The sequence below is a fragment of the Pseudonaja textilis genome, chromosome 1, assembly GCF_049901715.1.
Source record: "Pseudonaja textilis isolate UNSWEBS1 chromosome 1, rPseTex1.2, whole genome shotgun sequence".
Classification (NCBI taxonomy): Eukaryota; Metazoa; Chordata; class Lepidosauria; order Squamata; family Elapidae; genus Pseudonaja; species Pseudonaja textilis.
Genome location: NC_141990.1, coordinates 315134574 through 315153355, shown reverse-complemented (window position 1 = coordinate 315153355; position 18782 = coordinate 315134574). Strand labels below are relative to the sequence as shown.

The following is an 18782-nucleotide window of genomic DNA, read 5'->3' as shown; positions in this document are numbered from 1 at the left end:
ACATATTCCCTCCCAACAAAAATACTTTTAGTTTAATCTTAGCTTCTGTGTGTGCTTTTGATCTTTCTCTATTCCATGCTGTATCCATGAGAGCTCTCTTACCTGTGGGACCTTAAAGATGCTGAAGATGGAGGCCATCTGCCTTGAGGATTTGGCATTGAGACCACCAATGATGGAGAGCAGAGTTTCCTGCAGGTCACATTTGTAACCTGGAACCACTTGGCCTCGTGAGGAGAGCATGGAGAGGCTGTTTAAGGAAATAGACCTCTCCCTCTGGAAATGTGCACAGATGTGGAAGCCAAGGGTGATGTTGGGGAGCAGAAGAAATTCCTTATTAATCTCAGAGATAGAAAACATCAATGCTAGGAAATGCTGGTAGCTACTGGTGAAGTATCTGTAGTAAGAAAGACATTGTGGAGAACATTATAGGAAAGCTTGTGCATGGCTGTAGAATTTGCTTCACTGTTTGGGGGGACTTTTCAGGGCACAAACTACCAAATTTCAGTGGGTTTGGGTTTTTCCCCCAAAGGATTTCCCTTGGCTGAACTTAGTTGAGTTTGTGAGAAAGGAGACAGGCCGTACCATCGATATTCCCAGCCACAACATGAAATGTTTTATGCTCTCTATCATCCCTGCCATTTTCACTTTACTGCAGTGGCTGAAATCTTTTCCAACTGCTCCCCTTTCACTGTATTTATTTAAGATCTCTCTTGTAGCAGCTTCTTCAGGTGTTGTAAAGATCACCGAGCACAGGACTACAGTGGGGGTCACCTCACAGATTCACTCAAGACCATTACTCATCAGCATTGCTGAATCCAAAACTGAAAGGGATTTTTGTAACTCCTGAATACTTGAAGAGCGTTGAGCTTTTATTTGAATTTTCTACCACAAGTTACTGTTCAAATTAATATTACAATTTGACTTCTTCACTAGGCCAGCACAGATTTTCTCTTTATTTTTGTTGTTTATCATCTTCCTAATGAAGAGATTGAGAATTCCATTTATTTTAAGAGCTTGCTAACTTATTGAGAAATGTGCAAAATGTGCACTATACCTAGACAGTCCAAATACTAGAAGTATTTCTGAAAGGGATCCCAGAATTTAAAGCAAAGAAACAATTTATCTGCATATTCCTCCTTCCGCTGAAACTTACATTTTCTTTGATAGATGATTTACTGTATTAAAGTCTAGGACAGGAGACATTGGAATGCTTCCCAAGGGCAAATTCCCACCAATAATGAGATCACCAGGCCTATAGTTGCTTTCCTTTAAGTTGATATAATCCCTGAACACACATATGGTTTGCAGCCTCTTCGCTGTAGTTGGAGCCAGGAGACAGAAGAGCATCAGCATCAGCAGTAGCATGATTCCTGCCCTGTCATTCTTGTCTTCTTCCCTCCTAGAACAGAAATCAAGGTTTATGCAGAAACCAATTCAAAGGTTGCTCCTGAAATCTACTGGAACTTTAGCAGATAAGACACTACCTGTGCCACCTAGATGGCACCAGGACAACTTCCTCTTACCTGTGTTTGGGCTGTGACCAAAGAGGAAATAAAGGCATGTGAGTCTCTTCAAACCCAGGAGTGAGCTCTTTGCAAGACAGGCTAAGGTGAAACGTTCTGCCCCCCAGCTGGTGAACCCAGATGTATTTTTTAAAGCAGGTTTTATCCTGGAAGATCTTTGTGTCTAGAAATCCACAGGGAAGACATGTAGAATGCCTGTTCTTCTGATAATTGCAGGGAAAAGCCACTGTCCTATCTCCTTGGCAATATCTTCTCTTCATGCAGCAGAATGGAAAACATGTTTGTGTCTCTTCTTCTAATTTTCTTATTTTTCTTAGATGTATCCATGTATTCATAACTATGGTTTTACTTATACCTATTATCTTGTAAGCAATTGACAAATAAATAATAATAATAATTCACAGAGCAGATGGAATCATGGTGGAAGTTGTGTAGTTGACCTGCATGAAAGTGACACCTGCACAGAAGATGGATTTATGGAATACTTGGTGTATTTTCTTTTTTTCTTTTTTTCTTTTTTTTATTTCAAAATACATATAACAACAATACATTAACAGTGTGGCATCAATATATCATACATCTCTCATTGCATATATTCACATTTTCATAATTCTTCAATGTTTATTTTAAACCTTTCAAATCTCTCTTCAGATGCCTACTATCATGTCAATTAAACATACCTAGTAATTCCATTATTCAATTTTCTCCCTGTTTTCATTTTATTTTTTAAATAAAAAATTCTCATTTGGAAAGCAGTGTGCTTCCAGGTTTCACATCTCAATACAAGCATAACCATAGTTACCTATTCATTTTATTTGTTTAATTTCATATGGCATCATCCTTATTATTATTAAATATTAAGCTTATCTTATCCAATCCCAATTCATGTTCTCATATCTTATTTTACAATGTTATCTAAAATTCTCATTTCAATTATATGTTCATTTATTCAATTCCAATTTCTGTTATATCTCCTTCCATTTTTCTTAGTATGTTCTCATATCTTTTTTTAAAAAAATTTTTTTATTGTTTTTTAACATACAAAACACAACGACAAAACATAAAAGTATCAGCTCCCCCATATTTTTGTACACACAGTAAGTCGGTTGGTCCATCAGTTTTGTGCATTCACCTCATAGTCACAATTACAATTACCTTATATAATACTCTTATCAATACAAATTTATAAATCATAGTATCACTATTAAAAAAAAGAAAAAAAAATGACTAAACTTTTATTCGATCATGCCTTTGTGAGATAACTATATTTTAAATATTTTGTTCTAAAACAAATCTTATAATCATACCAATTCTATCCCAAATAAGAAAAAGAAAGAAACAGAAAAACTATTATATAAATATAGTATCAAACACCAATAAAAAGAAAGGGAAAATAAATTCAGTATTATTCCTTATTATCTAACTTTTATATTTTAATATTTCATCATTCAACCATTGATAGAAAAGATCCCAAACTAAATAAAATTGTTTATCTTCTTGCTCTCTAATTTCAAAAGTCAATCTACTCATCTCAGCACATTCCAAAATTTTCTTTACAACTTCTTCTTGCAATGGAATTTTCTCATTTTTCCAATTTTTTGCAAATACAATCCTAGCAGCAGTCAATACATTTACAATCAAATATTTCAGCTCTTTACTATAAGTATCTGGTAGGATTCCCAATAGAAAAAACTCCGGTTTCAAGTCTATATGCTTCTTCGTCATTTTTTCCAGCCACATGTGGATTTTAGTCCAATATTTTCTAGCATCCTCACAAGTCCACCACATATGGTAGTATGAACCAGGTTTCTGATGACACTTCCAGCATTTTTCGGATTTGTTCTTGAACATTCTTGCTATCCTTGTCGGGGGGAAATGCCACCTGTAAAACATCTTATACAAATTTTCTTTATAGGCTGTAGACATTGTCATTTTATAATTTTGCGACCATAATTTCTGCCATTTCTCTAAATCAATCCCATATCCAAAGTTCCTCCCCCACGCAATCTTATTTTACAATGTTATCTAAAATTCTTATCTCCTGAATTAAAACACTTTAACTACAATCAATATGTCTCTGAATAAGATTATTTTGCAATAGTTTCCTAAAGTTCTTCAAGTTGAGTAGTAGTAAAAATACAGTCCAGAAATTTGGCTTAACCAATCCAATCTGTCCTTTACTTTTAAAGTTACTTCTAGTTGCAATATCTTTTTTTTTAACTAACTCTGACAGTCACTCCAGATCATTAATCACAGCTATTTTCCTCCTTTGAGTCCCACTTTCCAAGGAAAATCCCACTGCAGAAATTGGAGTGATTCTTACCAAGACTAAGCACACTGTTACAAGATCTTTCCTTTCTTTTTCACTTCTATCTCAGCTGCCTTACTGGTTTTGATTTAGCCATGCTGGCAGTTCTCTTTTTAGTTCAGATGGAGGGGTTTTCTTCGGGTCAGTCGAGGAGGCTGTCCTCTCCTCTCGGCCACCGAAGCATTCCTCTGCCGTCCAGGGTGACTTTTGGCTCCTAAGAGCCTCAGGGCTTTTTCCTCCCTCCTTGTTTCTCCCTGCCAGCTGTCCGATGTGGCTCCAGGGAAAACTGTGTGGGGGATATTAATGGAAATGCGTTGTGAGGGATTTAAATGAAGGTACATTGTTTGCACTCCGCAGGCTCCAAGTGATCCAGTTCAAGAGCTCCACCAGTGGGGTTAATAGGGCTCGATGGAAAGAGCTTCACTTCTCTGGGGATGTATATACATATACATATACATATACATATACATATACATATACATATACACATACATACATACATACATACATACATACATATATTTTTTTCTCAAGTTTTCGCAGGTACTTACATGTACGGCATTCAGCTTTGTTCAGGTATTTTCCCACGTCATTGTAGTTGTGCTTTTAAATTTTTAGCAACGTTTCGACAGAATCTCATCTGCCATCATCAGGCTTCTGTATAGTGTTCATCTGTGAGTCAGACTTTTACAGTGGTTTCAGATTTAAACTTGGGGCAGCCTATTGCTGTGCCAGAATGGTTTTTTCTTTGTCCTGATTGGCTGGGAGTCTTGGTCTGTGTTCATTGGTCCTGGAGTTTGCTGTGTTCTGCTTATTGGTGTTTCTAATATCTTCTGTCTGTTTGTGGCTCTTTTTGTATCTTGATTGGCTGGCAACATTGTGTTCCTGTATTGGAGGCTTTTAGTGCAGCTTGGCTCCAAGTAAATGAATGGCTATCATTTATTAGGAAGCTAGGTTTCATCTGGGTGCCTGGTTGGGGTGTGTTTGAGCTGGAGGTATCAGGAATGATTTGTTTGTGCTCAGGTGTTTGCCTGGTTTGTGGTGTTTTTTTGTTTTTGTTTTATATATTAGTGTTATATAGTAAATAAGGAGACTGGTATTAAGATAGAATAAAGATGGCTTGCTTAAACCAGAGGGGACAATTTTGAATTCGTAAAATAAGGATAAAATTGCAAATGTGACAGAAAAAGATAACATGGGAAATGAACATAGAAATGAGCTGAGAATTTAGATAATATTGTAAAATAAGATATGAGAATATCCTAAGGGAAATGACATAAGTTGTAACATGAATTGGATAAAATAAGTTTAATACTTAATACTAATAAGGATAATCGGATATGAAATTGAACAAATAAAATGAATAGGTGACTATGGTCATGTTTGTATTGAAATGTGAAACCTGGAACCATACTGCTTGCCAAATGACAATTTTTTATTTAAAAACAAAATTGGGGAGGAAATTGAATAATGGAATTACTAGGTATGTTTATTGATATGGTGGCTGGCATTAGGAGAGAGTATTGAAATGTTGAAAATAAGCAATGAAGGATTGTGATTTAATGTGAATATGTGTACTAAGAGGTATGATTGGTATATAATTGGCTTATATTAAAATGTATCATATATTGATGCCACACTGTTAATGTATTGTGTATGTGTAGATTGAAATAAAAAAAAAACTTGGGAAAATAAAAATAAAAATGGGCCTCCCAGTAGTTCTGGAAGGCCAGAAATGGGCCTGTTTCTGGCCTCCAGAGCCCAGGGAGGCCATTTTTGCCCTCCTGGAGACTCGAGGAAATCCTCCAGAGCTTGGAGAGGGTGAAAATGCCCCCCTGCCATAGTGTAGGAGGCTGACTAGACCATGCCCACCATGGCCACACCCACCCAGCAATCGGGCAGAGAACCATTTGCTAAAATTTTTGAAGCCCACCCCTAAGATGCACCTCCAGATACTGTGCTGATGTATTATCCCAGCCTTGGAAAGTACTGAATGGCTTATCCTTTTCTTCCTTTTTTATACCCTCTGCCCCTCCACAAGGATTCTCCACAACACATATTACTACTCCATGGAGCTCTGCCAGCCTTTTTCTGGGTACTACTTGTTCAACACTCTTCTGATGATCCTGCAGCTCTTCCATATCTGGTGGTCCTACTTGATCTTTTGCATGGCTTATCAGATCCTGGTTCATGGCACAGTAAGGGCAGAAATTGGGCACTGGGATAGATGGGAGCTGAAGGCACATTTGGGGAAGGGGAGTGAAGATTCCCCATTAGGAGAATGAGCGCATACAGGGAGACATATTTGAGAGAAGTGCTTGAATAATACACAAAGAGCACACAGATACACTGTACAGTAAATGTAGATTTTTACATCCAGAAAGGTTTAAGCAAAGTCCAAAATAAGCAATCCAAAGTCATTCACAGGTAAAATCAGTCAGTTTTAATCCAGGGATAATCCAAATATCAAATTCCAGTGTCAAAAACAGTTCAGTAACAGACTTACATTAAATCCAGTAATATCAGTCAATTAGAAGAAATGGAGCAATGGCAATATTTTCCAACAGAAGGAAATAGAGATAGAGTCACACTCTCTTCTGAGATTAAGACTAATACAAACCAGGTTTCTGGCTCCATCTTATGGCCATTTGGAAAACCACACCCAATTAAAGTTTTTGCAATCTCTTAAAGATATAGTACTAAAATGTTCATCCTGGTTTATATATTTCTAACCCAAATACCTGTTAGGTGAATTATATTCCTAACAAAATTCCTGTCTTTTCACCCTGCTCCATTTTCAATTTCTTTCTATGTTGTGCCTGATGCCAGATTCTTTGTTTGTACAAATACTCTCTCTACCTTCGTCCTTGTCTTCTCTAATTTCTCCCAGTTGGAATTGAAGGTTATAAGTTCTGCAGGATAGAGGTTTGTCTACCTGCTAATCGTGCAGCCAGTTAAGAGATGAAACTTGCCATAACAGCAGTAACTATGAGAGGGATATTGGAGTCCTAGTGGACAATCAATTAAATATGAACCATCAGTGTGCATTGGAATCAAAAGAGCCAATGTAATCCTAAATTGCAAATTTGATGAGTTCTCCATCTATCCCCTTGTCCAAGTCATTGATAAAGATGTTGAAGAGTACAGGGCCTAAAACAGAGCCTTGGGGTACTCCACTGCATACTTCCCTCCATGTAAATGCAGATGCAGGTTTAAGTGATAGTAAGTAAGTAAGTAAGTAATTGTAAGTAAGGTGACATCTCTGTTTCTCTGTTGCAGATAGAAAAGGATGTGCAGAGCGACTCAGAGAGCAATGAGGAAGATGAAGAGGATGAAGATGAGTTGGGTAGGGAAGGCAGAGCAGAATAACACCTCCGCTGACTTCCAGCCCAACTGCCATCTGCCATGCAGCACCAAGAGACCAACTCCCTTGCAGCTGAAAGGCATGAGCTCCCCCATCTGTGGTCACATGAAAGCCAAATAGGAAGCTGAACCCCTGATCACGTCTCCCAGCATTTACTTCCCTCTGCTTGACTAGTAGATAGTCTTCTCCTACTCAAGGAGAGTCTCTTAAGGATGTCTTATAGCTAAATCCTGCAAGCTTTCCTAAGCAGCAGCACTGCAAACATTTAGAAGGAGCAGTGGAGGAGACAAATCAAAATAAATTGCAAGAAGAGAAAGACATTGAAGACATTGAAGAGATAGCAACAGTAGGTATTCTGTTTCCCTGAAATACCCCGAAAGTAAGTCCTACCTTGATTTTTAACCATGCATCCAATATAAGCCCTACCCCCCAAAATAAGCCCCAATTAATATCCCACCCACTCCAGAGTGCACAGGTCAAAATTAAACTAGGGGGAGTATGGATTCTGCAGCCAATAACAGAGCTCTGGATCAATCTGGAGCTTTATTATCAGTTACAGAAGAAATGGGCCAGCAAGGCAGGTGCCGGGGTATGTAAGGCCTGGCTACAACTGTCCAAAGGTAAGTAGTAGGGCAGTTGTAGCCAGGCCTTACATACCCTGACACCTGCCTTGCTGGCCCATTTCTTCTGTAACTGATAATAAAGCTCTGGATCGATCTGGAGCTCTGTTATTGGCTGCAGAATCCTTCAGGAAAGCCTTTCTGGCCATAGAAGAAGTTTCAGAAAGCCTCTGACAGCAAAAAGGAGGCCGGGGGCAACATGTACAAGTGAAGTTAATCAGTGGATGACATCCCCCCCAAAATAAGACCTGGTGACTTTTTTTGGTGGCAAAAAAAATATAAGACAGGGTCTTATTTTGGGGGAAACATGATACTATGAACCGAATAGATAACTCTTTAAGAGTTGACAATAGAGCAAAGAATAAAAAGAAAGATCTCCCAAAAATAATGAAAGGATTATGAATGGGTATTCAAACAACTCAGCAGAAGAGGTACGGCAGAGGGAATATTCAGTTTGAACAAAAGTGCTAGAAAGAGATATAAGATCCCAAGGGAGAAATATAAAAGAGATACCAAAAATCCAATTAATGATGAAATTCTGAACAAGAACAAGAGATGATAGATAGAGATGAAATATCTTTCAATATGGTAACTGAATTAAAAAGTAGAAAAAAAGCAGAAAGTTCAAATTGGGAAAATAGTATTACAGACATTGATATATAACAGAATTTACTATAATTATAATATAATGTTAAAGGTTAGAAGTTGGAAGATTATGATTATGTATATTTAATTGTATTATTATTGTTAGCACTGTATTAAAAGTATATCAACCCAGACAATACACTGTCCACAAAATATGTATGGTTGTTAAAGGAAAATTACTAATAAAAACACACACACACGTTTTATTAGTAATTATATATATTTTAGCTTATTTTATATATATTACCTTATATATATATTAGTAATTATATATATTAATATACTAGCTCTATACCCGTGTGTTGTCACCCCGATTCCTGAGTCTATGCTGTCAGAGGAAGAGGACCTGGAAGATGAGGGGGAGGAACTGGGAATGCCTTCCTCCCCAGAACCTTCCTCCCTGGTAATGCCTCTGGTTCCATCAGACAACTGAGAGGAACAGCCTGAGATGAATCAAGGGGAAGGAGCAGCCCTTGACAGGGAGTTAAGAGGAGGAGTATTGACTCGACCCCAAGCAGCACTGTAGGGAGAAACGTGAGCAGCAACATAGGAGGCATGGGAGGATCAGAGAGTGAGCTGAGTCATTGAGCCACACCCCACAGGGAATAAAAGTGGGTGAGTTTTCTCCTTAAACTTTGTACAGGACAAAGTTTAACCATACTTCAGATTTTCTTCATGAATTATTGTTTTGTGGACTACCTTGTGATTTTTCTGAAGTAAAAGAACCATTTATCTCTGTGAGTAAGACTTTAATTTATAATTGCTGCCAGCTCGGACTTGTCAGGCAGGATGTAGTGGAATGCCAAGAATATTATCAGTTCCAAAAATTAGCTTTGCAAAGTCCGAGCCAGCTTGCCTGTCTGTGTTTGTGTATGTGTATAATCCCTCTTTTCGGGGAAAGGGAAGGGGAGACAGAACACCCATGCTTCGCTACAAAACTATGTGATCGGGTTTAGTTTTGGGGGAGGAAAATAAGGGGAAAAATTGTGCCTCTGCCTACCAGCATCCATCGGTATTCATCTGGCTAGTGTCCTATCAGTGTATGAGAGAGTTGAGGGCTGTTTGGAAACTGAAGCATGGAAACTGAAACAGTATTTGCTGTGTGAACAAGAAGGAAATAGCAAGGCCTGGGCGTGGCTTAGCTCAACTGTTCTGTACTAAAGCTGCTTGGTGCTGTGAAACTGAAACTGAAACTCCTCTCCTTTGCTTGTGTTTTTCATTTGGAAAAGATTTCTTTTCAGTGGGGGAGGGGGAGAGAACTCCTTAGCATCAGAGCATGTTAATAATAACAATATATGAAATACCAATGCTCTGATGGTCATTTGGAAAAACCCTTTCTTAGTGAGCACCTAGAAGCCAAGAGGAACATGCGTGCCAAATTTCAACTTTGTAGAAGCCAAGAGGAACATGCGTGCCAAATTTCAAGTTGTGGAGATTTTGTGATGACGCATGACTGGTATTTTGCTTATATGTAGATTACTATTAGTAAATATATACATCTGCAAGCAAACAGCCAAGCTCAGAGAACACCAAAGCGAAGAAACCATGGTGTTCTCTGAGCTTGGCTGTTTGCTTGAAGACATTAGCCAAGTGGGCAACATCATTAGAGTACAAGTGAGGGGTGCCAGCTAGTGTATTTAAACAGTGAGCAAAACCCTCACCCAGTTCAAGATTCTGCTTGCTACCTATTGAGAGCTAAATTGAGCCATGGTGGCACAGTTGTTAGAATGTAGTATTGCAGGCTAATTCTGCCGACTGTCAGCAGTTCAAGTCTCAATGGCTCAAGATGGACTCAGCCTTCCATTCTTCCAAGGGCGGGGGAAATGAGCACCCAGATTGTTGGGGGAGCAAGAGGCTCACTCTGTAAACTGCTTAGAGAGGGCTGTAAAGCACTGCTATTAGTAAATAGCATTGGGATTGGGTAACTTACGGATCCTTTCCAGTGGAAGAAAATGCCAGTGCCAATTGGCAGAAAATTTTCTGCCAATTTCTGGCGTTTTGTGCCTGCTAAAAGCCTTCATCTATGAGATGATGTGGTATTGGGTGGTGGGATTGTCTTTTGTCCCCCCACTTTTTTTTGAACTGGTAGTCCCCTGAGTCATGGTTGTCCCTGGCCTCCTAGAAGAAGGGGAAGTTTGGGGATTAATGTTCTCAGCAGCATATTATTCTGTCACTTTACCTTTTTATGAAATTAGCATTATTCTGAGAATTCTTCAAATTGGAATTGAAGTGGAATTTATTTTAATCAGTTATTATTATTCTGCATTGTGTCTCACTTATTTTGCCCATATCACTTGGGGAATTAACTGGAGAAAGCAAGCATGGGGGTAGAGGTTCTTCCTCTGAGCTTGTGGTTGGTTTCCAAACATTTTGTTACCAGGCTAGGTGCAGAGGTGGTATTCAGCTGGTTCTGACCAGTTCTGGAGAACTGGTAGCGGAAATTTTGAGTAGTTCGGAGAACCGGCAAATCCCACCTCTGACTGGCCCTGCCCCTATCTATTCTCTGCCTCCCATTGAGTCCCAGCTGATCAGCTGGGTCTTCTTTAGTTGCCCTGCACAGGAGAACAGAGCTGGAAAGCAGGTTAGTGGGGTGGGGAGGGAATGGAGATTTTGCAGTAACCTTCCCCTGGAGTGGGGTGGAAATGGATTAACGTATAATCAAACCAAACTGGGGTAATTAGCTGGAGGTGGACGATAGGAGATAGCTGCATGTAGCAAGGGGCATGGCCACATCTATAAACAGCGCTGGGAGGCAGAACGCCCCCAGCACTAATCTTGATCAACTTCCTGCTGTTCTTCCCAGAGCAGGGAGACTGCTGTTTGTAAATAAACTGACCTGTTATCACATGATCTATGAAAGTTGGTGTGGTTATTGTGACAAATCTTCAAGTCCCTAGAAAACTGGCTAAGAATATTGAGCTAGAACAGAACAACAGAGTTGGACGTGAACTTGGAGGTGTTCTAGTCTAACGCCCTGCTCAAGCAGAAGACCCTATGCCAATGGTGGCTCACCTTTGTGGGGTGCCAAAAATTGTACATCCGTTTGCACACTTGCGCTCGCGTGCCAGCTCCTAGAAGGCAATGTGTGCCCCCCCATGCCCCCTATGCATGCGCACGCAATCCCCACTCACCCGTGCACCCCTGCCACCCCCTTACCTGTGCTGCACCTCCCAGCTGATTTTCGGCCACTTTGAGGACTTTTTTCAGCCTCCCAGAGGCTTGAGAAAGGCTTCCGCAGGTTTTGCAGATTGAAAACTAGCCCCGTTTCGTCACTTCCAGTATTGTCAGAAAAACAGGAAGTGACAAAATGTGGCTTTCATCCTGCAAAGCCTGCAGAAACATTCCTCAAGCCTTTGGGAGGCTGAGAAAGGCCTCAAACTGTCTAAAAATCAGCTGGAAGGTGCATGTATGTGCAATGAGGTAAGTTTGCCTGCAGCTTGCATGCCGGCACAAATGGCTCTGCATTCTACCTGTGGCACACATGCTATAGGTTCTTCATCACGGCCCTATACCATTCCAGATCCAGATCTAGTTTTGCAAACTAGTCACAGTCAGGCTCATTTAGTCATTGGGAAATGTTCCACAGCCAGCTTCTCATTTTTACGACTTTCACACCCAGCTTTCTTTTTCACACTTGTGCCAAGCAAATGCTTTAAAGAGATAGAAGTCTGAGAGCCTTCTCTGTTTCCAGCACCCACTTAATTAACTGATCGAGATAGAGATCTTTTTGGCAATACATCTAATTCGTGTTTCTAATTGGTATTTCAAAAGACATTTCTAAGCTCTGCCAAGTACAGCTAGTCCTTGACTTCCAACCTCAATTGAACACAGCATTTCTGCTGCTAAGCAAGATAGTTTTGGGCCCCATTTTCCAACCCATCATTAAGTGAGTCACTGCAGTTAGTAATCCTGTTGTTAAGGGAATCTGGTTTTCCCATTTGGCTTGTCAGAAGGTCCCGAAAAGGGATCGCATAACAACGGGACATGCAACTGTCATAAGTACATGCCAGTTGCCAAGCATCCAAATTCTGATCACATGACCATGGAGATGCTCTCAAAGATAGTCAAAAGACACTTTTTTTCCCAAAACCACTGTAACTTCAAATGGTTACTAAAGGAAAGATTGTAAATAAAGGATTATCTCTATCCCATCAGTTGCTAGCACAAGCAATTCCTGGGTCAGTTTCATAATAGCAACATAATAGCAACCTAGACATATACAACTTTATAGTGCTTTATATAGTGCTCTCTAAGCAGTTTACAGAGTCAGCATTTTGCCTCCAACAATCTGGGTCCTCACCTTGGAAGAAGGGAAGGCTGAGTCAAACTTGAGCTAGTCAGGATCAAACCCCTGGCCATCAGCAGAGTTAGCTGCATCCTTGTCACTGCGCCACCACGGCTTTTACAAGAGAAAGAAAGGAAGGAAAAGAAAGAAAGGAAAGGAGAAAGAAAAAGGAGGGAGGGAGGGAGAAAGGAAAGAAGAGGGAGAGAAAAAGAGAAAGGAAACAAGAGATAGTGAGAGCAGGAGAGAAAGAAAGAAATGGAGGAAAAGAAGGGAAGGATGGAGAGAGTAGAGGGAAGGAAAGGAAAGAAAAGTAGATGAAAAGGGCATGAGGGGAAGAGAGAGGGAGAGAAGGCAGGAGAGAATAGCAGTAGCACTTAGACATATATACCGGTTTATAGTGCTTTTACAGCCCTCTCTAAGCAGTTTACAGAGTCAGCATAATTGCCCCCAACAATCTGGGTCAGAAGGATGGAAGGCTGAGTCCACCTTGAGCCAGTGAGAAATATTCCACTCCCAGTTGCTGTGTCTTTTTAAACAACTTCCACGCCCAAGTTCATTTTCTGAACCTCTGCCAAGGAAATGGTTAATAGAGATAGAAGGCTCAGAGTGTTCCCAGTTTACAGAATCTACTTAATTCATTGAGCAAGATAGAATCATTATCTGTGCCCTCAGGGTTGCTTGATTCAGAGTACAAAATGGGTGTGGAAATGTCTTGAAGATTGCTGAAACGACTGCCTGGTAGACAGCAAGTGTTGTATCTCTCACCCTCTGTTGAGAGAGGGCTGTTCAGTTTTAATACAGATGGTCTCTTTGACCCCTCTTCCAAACCAGAATTATTCCACATGCATTGGCCCTCAGATTCAGGTGGCCCTGGGGGTACAGATAACCCCCCCCCAATGACTCTCAAAAAGAGTCTAAGCGCCAGATAAAAATCCCAATAAAGAAGAATCTTTGTAGCTCAGGGTTGACATGAGGGGTCCTTGGTGCTCTCTTGCTTGTTTCTTACTAGAACTGATGATGTTACCTAGTTTGGATAATGGAAAAGTCTGCAAGAAAACCACCAAAGAGAGATCACTAAGGACCCACAATCCTCCTCCTGAAACCCAGTTCCTTCTATCACTGATGATGCTACCTAGTTTGGGTAATGAAATGTTTGCAAGCAAATAAGGAAGCTCAAAGTCAGTCAAGGACCCCACAGTCCTCCTCCTCCTCCTGCTTTTCCTCCTCCTCCTCCTCCTCCTCCTCCTCCTCCTCCTCCTCCTCCTCCTCCTCCTCCTCCTCCTCCTCCTCCTCCTCCTCCTCCTCCTCCTCCTCCTCCTCCTGAATCCCAGTTCCTTCTATCATTGATGATGCTACCTAGTTTGATTAATGAAAGGTTTGCAAGCAAATAAGCAAGCTCAATGTCAGTCAAGGACCCCACAGTCCTCCTCCTGCTCTTCCTGCTCCTCCTCCTGCTCTTCCTGCTCCTCCTCCTGCTTTTCCTCCTCCTCCTCCTCTTCTTCTTCCTCCTCCTCCTCCTGCTCTTCCTCCTTCTTTTTCTCCTCCTCCTGAAACCCAGTTCCTTCTATCACTGATGATGCTACCTAGTTTGGTTAATGAAATGTCTGCAAGAAAATAAGCTCAGAGAGCACCAAGGACCCTACAATCCTCTCCCTTCCCTCCTCTTCCCCTCCCCTCCTCCTCTTCCTTCTCAGCCACTCTGCAAACCCTGCTGCCTTCTAGCACTGTTCAGGTTACCTAGTTGGGTAATGAAATCTCTGCAAGGAAACAAGCTCAAAGAGCACCAAGGACCCCACAATCCTCATCCTCCTCTCCTCCCCCTCTCCTCCCTTCCTCCCCCTCCTCCTCCTTCTCAGCCACTCTGCAAACCCTACTCCCTTCTAGTACTGCTAATGTTACCTAGTTGGATAATGAAATGTTGGCAAGAAAACAAGTGACAATAAAGTTTATATTGTATTGTATCGTATCGTATTGTATTGTATCGTATTGTATTGTATCGTATCGTATCGTATCGTATCGTATCGTATCGTATCGTATCGTATCGCATCGCACTCTACCCTACCCCTTATTCCTATTCCTATTCCTATTCCTATTCCTATTCCTATTCTATTCGATTCTATTCTATTCTATTCTATTCTATTCTATGCTATGCTATGCTATGCTATGCTATGCTATGCTACGCTACGCTACTCTACTCTACTCTACTCTACTCTACTCTACTCTACTCTATTCTATATACTTTGTATTACTCTATATACTACTCTATATACTATTCTGTATACTATTCCTGTTCCTGTTCCATTTCATTCCATTCAGTAATAAAACTAAAATAATGAATGAAATACTACAATCTTGGCCATCTCATGGTTTTATCAAGAACCAGTCAGAACCTCTAGATTTTGGCTGCTACATGGACTGTGTTTCAGAGGTGGGCATCACACTATTGGCTTAAAAACAAACCAAAATGCATATTAAAAATGCACTTTGGGGCATAAGGCACACATTGCAGCTTGACCCCTAGTGGCCAGATCAGAGAGTGCTCTAAACCTCCTGGACACTCCTTTCTTAACTGGGTCGTCCATCATCTCCCTTTTAATTGGAGAACTCTTCCCTGCAGAAGGAGAACTTGTTCTGGGGGACTCGTAAAGGTGGCTGAAGGTTCAATGACCTTGAATGGCATCTGCAGCCTAGGACTTGGTTGGCAAATTGCCAACCCAAAGAAAAGTAAAGGTAATCAAACTATTTTCCAAAGCACCAAAAAGGCAAAACAAGAAACAATGCTTGGAAACTAACCAAGGAGAGAAGCAACCTAGAACTAAGGAGAAATTTCCTAATGGCGAGGACCATTCATCTGTGGAATGGCTTGCCCTCAGAAATTATGGGTGTTTCATCCCTTGAGGCTTGTAAGAAGAGACTGGGCAGCTATTTTGTGGAATGGTGTAGGGTCTCCCTTCCAACTCCATTATTCCATGTTCTATGGCAGGAGTGTCAAACTCAAGGCCCATGGATCAGATTAGGCCGATGATGTGGTCAGATCTAGCCCATGGGGCCATCCTGGTTTACCCAATGCAAAGAGGAAAGATCAGGTCAGCATAATTTTGGCCCAGTCTACACAGTGCAAAGAGGAAAGATCAGGTGTCAGTGTTCCAGAAAACCTCTACTCCAACAAATAACTCTGAGACAGACATCCTCTCAAAAGTTCTGTTTTTAATTGGATAGTAAACTGGCACATCTGGGGAATCCCAAATCTGAAAGTTCTGGGTTTTCTTGCAATAAGTAAAAACTACAAACCCACACTTGCATCCATCATCGCATCACATGGCTCAATCACCAACTTGAGATGTCCCCTCACCCAGGTGCAGAAAGAACATGACCTTGATTTAGAAGAAAAATGCTATTATGTCTTAACCACATACACTCCAAGAAATTCCTCCCTCCCATTTTTCCAGGCTCAAGAATGTGTGGCATCTGTGGAAGCGTCTGGTACTAATATAGCTTCCAAAGCTGACATCAGGCCAGTGTAGCTTCAGCCTGGTCTACCCAGTGTGAAAAGGAAAGATCAGGCCAGCTTCAGCCTGGTCTATGCAGTATGAAAAGGAAAGATCAGGCCAGTGTAGCTTTGGCCTGGTTTATGCAGTGGAAAGAGGAAATATGCCAGCAGTTGACATGGGGTGTGGCGTCAAGCTGGCTATGCCCACCCACTTGGCCACACACACCCAGTTTCTCTCCCCAAGGTCAACCATAGCCCTGATGCGGCCCTCAATGAAATTGAGTTTGACACCCTTGTTCTGGGTTGAACGGGGAGCAGTGCTCAAGGGCTCAGCTGGCTTTCAGGATTTGGTGAGACCCACTGAAGGGGAAACTCCCACTGTTCATCTGCACAGGTGCTCACTTGGTGATGCTGGGAAGTCCACAGGTAGTCTGGGGATCAACAGTGTTGCTCTTCTGCTCAGTCTTCTGGCCCACTTCAGCTTCATCCTCACTGTCCTCTGAATCATTCCGCACATCCTTTCCCATCTACAAGAGAGAAAAAGAGATGTTTTGGTTCTGCTGCCTGGAGTCCATGGATGTCAGGCTTCAATGATCCTGCTGATCTGCCACCCAGTGTTAAACCTGATACATTGCCAGAACCATTCAACCACCCAGCGCAGTGGAGACCTGCCTGACAGATAAGATCTTATTATCAGATGGAGGTTTAATTGCTGTGCTTCATAATTAATTAAGCACACATTTAGTTAAAAAAACAACTTTTGTTTTATTTCAATGCTGGGAATTATGTTAATTCCCAGCTGGTAATGAGTCCCAAACAGTTACTCGAGATAAGCACCCACCTTTCTCTCCTTTGAATTGCTGCCAACAACTAAAGTGCCAAATGAACTGTAAAAAAACAACTGGAGTACAAAGTCCACACAGAGCTTCAAGGTTTAATCCGAACAGAGTGAACAACTTTGCTTCCTGCAAAGGTTTCTCTACCTTTGCCTGTCCTTTATACCTTAGGGAAGGGGCAATCACCTCCAAGAATTACTCCTGAATTGCCTCATTTGTCTCAGCTGCTCTCGCCTTCTGGCAGTTCTATGCACACTGGGAGCAGGCTCCCCTTGTTCCTCTGCCTGGCTGCTGCCAGACTCTGGAGGCTCCAGAGTCAGCACCCCACTCCCAGATGGTCCTGGCCCCATCTCTGCATTGGATGCAGGACCCTCGTCTGAGTCCTCCCCAGACCCCCAGACTGGTCCCTGTTCTTCCCCACTCTCCGATTCTGCTGCCATCTGCACAGGCTGCTGGCAAACTACAACATCTGGATAGTACATATAGGGATCCATTTTATAGGATGGAAAGAATGGTGGACCGACCTCTGTAACAAATTGGAAGGGGGTCCGCAACTGAAATGCTGCAGAATGGAGCAGTTCACCATTTTAGTGACATTCAGTGGTTCCCTAAGTGGAACATGTGGTGTCTCAGGTGTAATTCCAAGCCCTCTTCCATCCCCTGAGTCACCCCTGCTTCTTACCCCTCAGGGTCTTCTTTGTCCTGCTTTCCACCCCAACAGGTACTCCCATTTGGGTTGCCCCAAAGAAGAGGGGATTCATCCTATTCTCCAAAGAACCTGAAGGTAAGACAAGAAGCAACGGATGGAAACTAATCAAGGAGAGGAGCAACCTGGAAGTAAGGACAAACTTCCTAACAATGAGGACAATTAACCAGTGGAACAGCTTGCCTCCAGAAATTGTGGGTGCTTCATCACTGGAGGAGTTTAAGAAGAGATTGGACAGCAGGGGTGAACTGCTAGGGGTTTACAGGGGTTCAGGAGAGCCCCTTGGTAAGATTCTGCACAGTTTGGAGAACCCCTAAATCCCACTCCTGTCTGGCCTTGCCCACCCCACTCTGCACCTCCCAGGAGTCCCCACATGGCCGGTTTTGGATGCAGGCAAGTGCAAGGTGCACATGGAGGCTCAGGGAGGGCAAAAAACGAGCGTCTTTAAACTTCAGAAAGGCCATAAACGGGCCTGTTTCTGGCTTCCAGAGAGCCTCGAGAGCCTGGGAAGGCCATTTTCGCCCTCCCAGAGGCTCAGGGAGGGCAAAAATGCCCCTCCACACCATGGTGCAGGAGGATGACTAAGCCATGCCCATCATGGCCATGCCCACAACTTGGCAGAGAACCCCTTGCTAAAAAAATTTGAAGCCCCATCTCTGGTGGACAATCATTTGTCTGAAATGGTAGAGGATATCCTGTGCTGGCTTCCAAGATCCAACTGTGTTATTCTGTTGTATTTGGCTGGGTACTGCCATGGGTGGTCTTCTCCTTGAGCATAATGATGTACAGCAGAGACAATGAAAGGGGGATTGTGATGACCCAGGGTGTGGCACAAATATAACAAAGTTACCAAAGTAGAATAAATTCTCTTTAATGCCTCCAACTTGCCCCCAATGTCCAATTATCCTCTGTTGGACATCAAACCCTTCAAAAAAGAGTCTACGAAGGGTAGAAATGCAGTCTGAACTGAAAGGAAAGATAATTAGACATTTAAAAAGCAACACA

The 18782-nt window shown here is 41.8% G+C and overlaps 1 pseudogene; it reads right to left on the bottom strand.

Moving 5' to 3' along the window:
* The window catches only part of LOC148128318 (vomeronasal type-2 receptor 26-like), a 28544-nt pseudogene extending 11782 nt beyond the window's left edge, over positions 1 to 16762 (bottom strand).
* Between the last annotated feature and the right edge of the window lie 2020 nt (positions 16763 to 18782).